This window comes from Lissotriton helveticus, chromosome 12 (genome assembly GCF_964261635.1).
Source record: "Lissotriton helveticus chromosome 12, aLisHel1.1, whole genome shotgun sequence".
In the NCBI taxonomy this organism is placed as follows: Eukaryota; Metazoa; Chordata; class Amphibia; order Caudata; family Salamandridae; genus Lissotriton; species Lissotriton helveticus.
Window position 1 is genome coordinate 867,382,819 of NC_136073.1, and position 6,379 is coordinate 867,389,197.

General features: G+C 56.8%; 1 protein-coding gene across 1 annotated transcript in view; it reads right to left on the reverse strand.

The window, feature by feature from the left end:
• PIK3R2 (phosphoinositide-3-kinase regulatory subunit 2) overlaps positions 1–5,950 on the reverse strand; it is a 161,021-nt gene extending 155,071 nt beyond the window's left edge. Inside the window, exon 1 of the mRNA XM_078671529.1 lies at positions 5,803–5,950. The gene's annotated coding sequence lies outside the window, so the exon portion shown is untranslated. The remainder of the gene's footprint in view (positions 1–5,802) is intronic.
• Between the last annotated feature and the right edge of the window lie 429 nt (positions 5,951–6,379).

The following is a 6,379-nucleotide window of genomic DNA, read 5'->3' on the forward strand; positions in this document are numbered from 1 at the left end:
CTAGAGTTAAAGTTCTGAAATTAACCAAATCCACTAGCTAAAACTTTGCGAAATAGGTAGCAACGAGAAATACTTGAAGTTTGTGACAGACGAACTACAAACATACCCTGCACAACCCTATTGGTAAACAGAAAACAGAATTTACCACAAGGAAACTGGAGTGAATATATGGAATGGTTTCCTAGAAAGCTCAAAACTAATACCAGTGGCCATCAACTTTGGGGTTGGAAGTAGCATGCTACCCGCCAAAAAGCACTTCAACGCCTCGTAAGGGTTAGTAGGCGCTATATAAATGCAATTAAGATACAACAAAATGGAGGTAGAAGGAGTAAAACATCCCTGCAGCAGAAAGGAGAGGAGAGGAGTAAAAAGTGAAGAAAAAAATGAATCCGAGCTGAAGCTGGACAGAGTAACTCATAGCCACCGAGGATGGACATAGAATGGGCCTCTGAAGACCCAGCGCGTTAATCTAAGGCCCAAACCTATATTTGCGAGATATCCAAACATGTATTTTGGCCCAACAACCTGCCCACAACTTACATAGACAGTGTAATTTAAATTGGCATCAAAGTTTACATTCTGCGAAAAGCGCTGGTGTCCGAGAGCGGGAAGGTGTGCATGGGACTGACCCGGCACCAACCCTTCCAGTCTCTACAACACTTTTAGTTTCATCCACTCTGGTTTCCACGAATCTCAGAGTTTGCTCACACGCCTTTCCTCAACCAAGAATGGTAAAAATACATTGTCAATTGATTGGGTAAAAAAAATCTGATATTTCAATTACGAATGAATGGCACCAGGCACCGCATAAGAGTGTTACACCTTTGGTGAACAAGGCCAGAAGTAAATTGTGAATTTTACCCACAGTTAATTCCTTGAAATGTGGAACTTCATTTGTTAAAACAGAGGAATCCTGGCGTATTGTAGGAGAAGGCCTTGCAAAATCAGCTACAGCCTCCTCCCCCCCGAGATGCATCTCCAAAGGCAGGCGGCCTGCAGAGCTGCATGGGAGCTGACGTCATGCATGCAGCGTGACCTTGAGGCACCGGCCACACGTACCAGGGAGAAGCTTCGTGGCGCTTTAAAAAGAACAGCTTAGGTTAGGGTTGGATTATAAATGCCCAACTGCCCCTGCTCACTACAGATTCCCCGACAAGCAAGTGCCACTAAGCAAATGGATAAAAAAAATGGTGCCTTGCACCAACCTCAACAGCTGCATGCTTGAACGCCCCACTCTCGGTGTATAGGTGAATCCAAACAGAATACCCCAAAGTTCCACCAGTGTCCAATGTGCAACACAGGAGAGGCCACAGGCCCTGAAAGCGTCATGCAACTGCATCACTCATTCCCACTACAGCACTGGTGAACCACATTCCTACTCACAGCTGCGCCGGTGAGCCCCGATATACCCCATACCAGCACCAGGGCTCGACCTATCACCTCGCAGCTGCACCGGTGAACCCCAATACACCCTGCGCCCTCACATGCAGCACCGCGGCTCAACCTATCACCTCACAGCTGCACCAGTGAACCCCAATATACCCCGCGCCCTCACATGCAGCACCGGGGCTCGACCTATCCCCTCACAGCTGCACAGGTGAACCCCAATATACCCCGCGCCCTCACACGCAGCACCAGGGCTGAGCCTATCACCTCACAGCTGCACTGGTGAACCCCAATATACCCCGCGCCCTCACATGCAGCACCGGGGCTCGACCTATCACCTCACAGCTGCACTGGTGAACCCCAATATACCCCGCGCCCTCAGATGCAGCGCCAGTGCTGAGCCTATCACCTCATAGCTGCACCCGTGAACCCCAATATACCCGCGCCCTCACATGCAGCACCAGGGCTCAACCTATCACCTCCCAGCTGCACTGGTGAACCCCAATATACCCCGCGCCCTCAGATGCTGCGCCAGTGCTGAGCCTATCACCTCATAGCTGCACTGGTGAACCCCAATATACCCCGCGCCCTCAGATGCTGCGCCAGTGCTGAGCCTATCACCTCATAGCTGCACCCGTGAACCCCAATATACCCCTCGCCCTCACATGCAGCACCAGGGCTCGACCTATCACCTCACAGCTGCACTGGTGAACCCCAATATACCCCGCGCCCTCACATGCAGCACCAGGGCTCGGCCTATCACCTCACAGCTGCACTGGTGAACCCCAATATACCCCGCGCCCTCAGATGCAGCGCCGGGGCTCGACCTATCACCTCACAGCTGCACCCGTGAACCCCAATATACCCCGCGCCCTCACATGCAGCACCAGGGCTCGACCTATCCCCTCACAGCTGCACTGGTGAACCCCAATATACCCCGGGCCCTCAGATGCAGCACCGGGGCTCGACCTATCACCTCACAGCTGCACTGGTGAACCCCAATATACCCCGCGCCCTCACATGCAGCACCGGGGCTCGACCTATCCCCTCACAGCTGCACTGGTGAACCCCAATATACCCCGGGCCCTCAGATGCAGCACCGGGGCTGAGCCTATCACCTCACAGCTGCACTGGTGAACCCCAATATACCCCGCGCCCTCAGATGCAGCGCCAGGGCTGAGCCTATCACCTCACAGCTGCACCGGTGAACCCCAATATACCCCGGGCCCTCAGATGCAGCACCGGGGCTCGACCTATCACCTCACAGCTGCACTGGTGAACCCCAATATACCCCGGGCCCTCAGATGCAGCACCGGGGCTCGACCTATCACCTCACAGCTGCACTGGTGAACCCCAATATACCCCGCGCCCTCAGATGCAGCGCCAGGGCTGAGCCTATCACCTCACAGCTGCACCGGTGAACCCCAATATACCCCGCGCCCTCACATGCAGCACCAGGGCTCGACCTATCACCTCCCAGCTGCACTGGTGAACCCCAATATACCCCGCGCACTCAGATGCTGCACCAGTGCTGAGCCTATCACCTCATAGCTGCACCCGTGAACCCCAATATACCCCGCGCCCTCACACGCAGCACCAGGGCTCGACCTATCCCCTCGCAGCTGCACCGGTGAACCCAAACCATAGCAACAACTGCACTAGCGAAGCCTTAAAACAGCACCAGTGCACACATCGCACTGTTCGAAGATGAATAAGTGAACACCTCTGCACTAGTGCACATGAATCCACTTTTAAAACAACAGAGTGCTTGGTTCCCTCACAGCTATGCACGTCAACTTCGGATTCCCTGCAGCTGCACGAGTGAAGGCCGAGTGAAGGCCGATCTCTCGTTGCACCAGTGATCCACCACACACTCACGGATGCACTGGTGATCAGCCAGCCCCAGCGCAGATACACAGCTGTACCAGCCCCTCCGTCCTCTGCCCCACAACAGCTGTACTAGTGAACACCGCGTCTGCCCCCGTTGCACCAGTGTCCACCCCCCCAGCCACCACCGAGACTCTTACAGCGAAAGCAGTGAACATCCAACCCTCTCACAACTGCACTAATGAACCAACCCCCCCCCCCCCCACAACCAGTGACTTGCACAGCTGCATTACTGCTTATCCGCCGCGCACATCTGCACCACAGACCCTGCCATGTCCGTGTGAACTTGTGCATACGCTGCGGGGCCCCCGTCCACTCCCCTCGACAACAGCTGCCCCAGAGACCCTCTGCTGCTCCCCGAATGACCCTCAACCGACAGTCACATTAGCACTGCACAATTATTCACAATGGCCTCAGCTCCCATTGCACTGCATCCATGATGTGCCCCACAGCGCCCGTGCACCTAGACTGTCACACCAGGGTCTCTGGTGTTACGATGATCGCACTCTGAAGCACTGGTGCCCGTCCCGGCCTCTCCCACACCAGCACCGGTCCGTCCTTGCACCAGCGCCCATGCTCTCTGCACCAGCAGCGCTCACGAGGGTGCAACCCTGCCTCTCTGCCAATGACAGCAGCACCGTGCCCACTCAACCGGTGACAACTGCACAGTGACCCGCCTCCATAACTGACCCGAACTTACATCTGCCAGCGCCCTAGCTGCATCAGAACATCAATCCAGCACTACACACGTGTGCAGCTGTGTCACCATTAAAGTGTGACAAAGCACCAAAGACAACTGCACCGGCCATCGCAGCCTGCAGGAGCCCCAGTCAGCACCTCCCCCCACAGCTGCACCAGTGTTCTTCAACTGCACGACACCCCGTCTGTGCACTACTGTTCACGCGGAGTGCACCAGCTCTCCACAGCTGCACCAGTATTAATATGCAACAGGCGCCAGTAACCCCATGGCTGCACCTCTGCCCTCGTGCCGCCAATGGCTGCCTCTCCCGAACTGCACCAGCTCACACACTGCTGCTCTGGTGCACCCAGCGTGGCACTAGTGCACCAGTGACCCCCAACGCACTACACCAATGCATCTTCAAATGTTTATTTCCCACTGTTTGCAACAGCACTCTCATTGCCTGCACCAGTGTCCTCCAAAGGCTGCACAAGCGATTCCCTAAAAGGCACCTGCCTCTCACAAGATGCACGGGCTCAAAGATTGATGCTCTAGTGCACCAGAACTGCACTCGTGATCACTCAAATGCACCGGCACCAATGCACTCGCCAGTTCACCAGTGCGGTACAATCGCGGCTGCGCCAGTGTCCCCATTGCTCTCCGAGCTGCAGCATCTCACACTTTCCTGCACCAATGCAGCCCCGTGGTTGCAAGGTTCATAAAAAACAGCACTAATCCTTCCACAAAATGCACCAGCAGATGCAGAGCTGGGCACGCGCTGTCACCCGCAGGTGCTCTAGTGCACCTAGCCCGGGTTGCACCAACGCACCATAACTGCAAGAGTGTTTCCTCAAGTGCACGAGTTCATCCGCAGCTGCACCAATGCACTCGGTGCTACGTCAGTTCACCATTGCTGCACCAGCTTGCAGCACCAATGTCCCCCAAGAACTACACTGATCGTCCCGAGACGTGTCACTGCACGCTTACCTGCACCAGTGCAGTCCCAGTGGTTGCAAAGCCCAACAAAAACTGCACCAACGCTTCCCCAAAATGCACCAACATCTGGGCTGCACAAGCTCCCGCTGAGCTGCACCAGTGTCCCCATGAATGCACCAGTGTCGATCCGCGCTAGGCGTGCACCCCGGGGTGCACTAGTGCACCATAGCAGCTCCAGTGCTTCAATGCACCAGCTCACTGACAGCTGTACTAATGCATCCTAGGTGCATCGGTGCACCACAGCTGCACAAGTATCCCCACCGATCTGCACCAGTGTCCCCATGAATGCATCAGTGTCGATCCGCGCTAGGCGTGCACCCCGGGGTGCACTAGTGCACCATTTCAGCTCTAATGCTTCAATACACCAGCTCAGTGACAGCTGTAGTAGTGCATCGGTGCACCACAGCTGCACAAGTATCCCCACCGATCTGCACCAGTGTGCCCATGAATGCGTCAGTGTCGATCCGCGCAAGGCCAGTGCACCCCGGAGTGCACTAGTGCACCATTGCAGCTCCAGTGCTTCAATGCACCAGCTCAGTTGCACTAGTGCACACTGCTTTGCACCGAAACTTCAAGAGCCGAGAAAGGGCCGCTCCAGGACTGCACGGATCCCCTCATGGCCGGGTGAATGCTCCCAGAGAGCTGCAGCAGTCCTGCCAGGGTGCATCCATGCAATGCCCGCGGGCTGCAGCCCCCGCCCCCGTGCATGGGTCTCATGCATGCCCCAGGGGTGCACCAGGGTCCACGTGATGCACACTGTACATCGAGGTCTCACTCATGCACCAGGGCCCCCCAACCACCAGTTGCCTCTGCGCCCCCCTGATGCCCCGATGAGCCGCCCGCCCCCCTCTCACCTCTCTCCGGGGGGCTCGGGGTGACGGTGGACGCGGCCCCGCCGGACTCCCCCTCCAGGCTTGGCTCAGGGCGCCGCCACGGCCGCCGGGGGCACGGAGCAGCCTCTGCGAGCAGCCATGATCCAGCAGAGCCGAGGAGGAGCGGGACGGAGGAGGGCTGCGGGCAGAGCGAGGGGGGAGGCGAGCGGGGCCGAGCAGCTCCGGAAACAGCCGAAGTGCGGAGGAGGAGCCGAGCAACTCCGGAGAGAGCCGAAGTACGGAGGAGCGAGCCGAGCAACTCCGGGGAGAGCCGAAGTACGGAGGAGCGAGCCGAGCAACTCCGGGGAGAGCCGAAGTACGGAGGAGCGAGCCGAGCAACCCCGGAAATAACCGAAGATAGCCGAGTGTCCACGGAAAGGAGTCAAGCTCGCGCCGGAGGTAGGCGAGAAGTTCCGGTAATAGTCGAGCGTAAACTAGAAGAGACAGCCGTGATCGCACCGCACCCGGAAGTAAAAAGTTCGTAATTTCCGGTATTCACGCCATTTTTTAGGGGTTAATTAGCTTTCAGTGGCTGGACCCTCAAGACAGTGCGTAGATG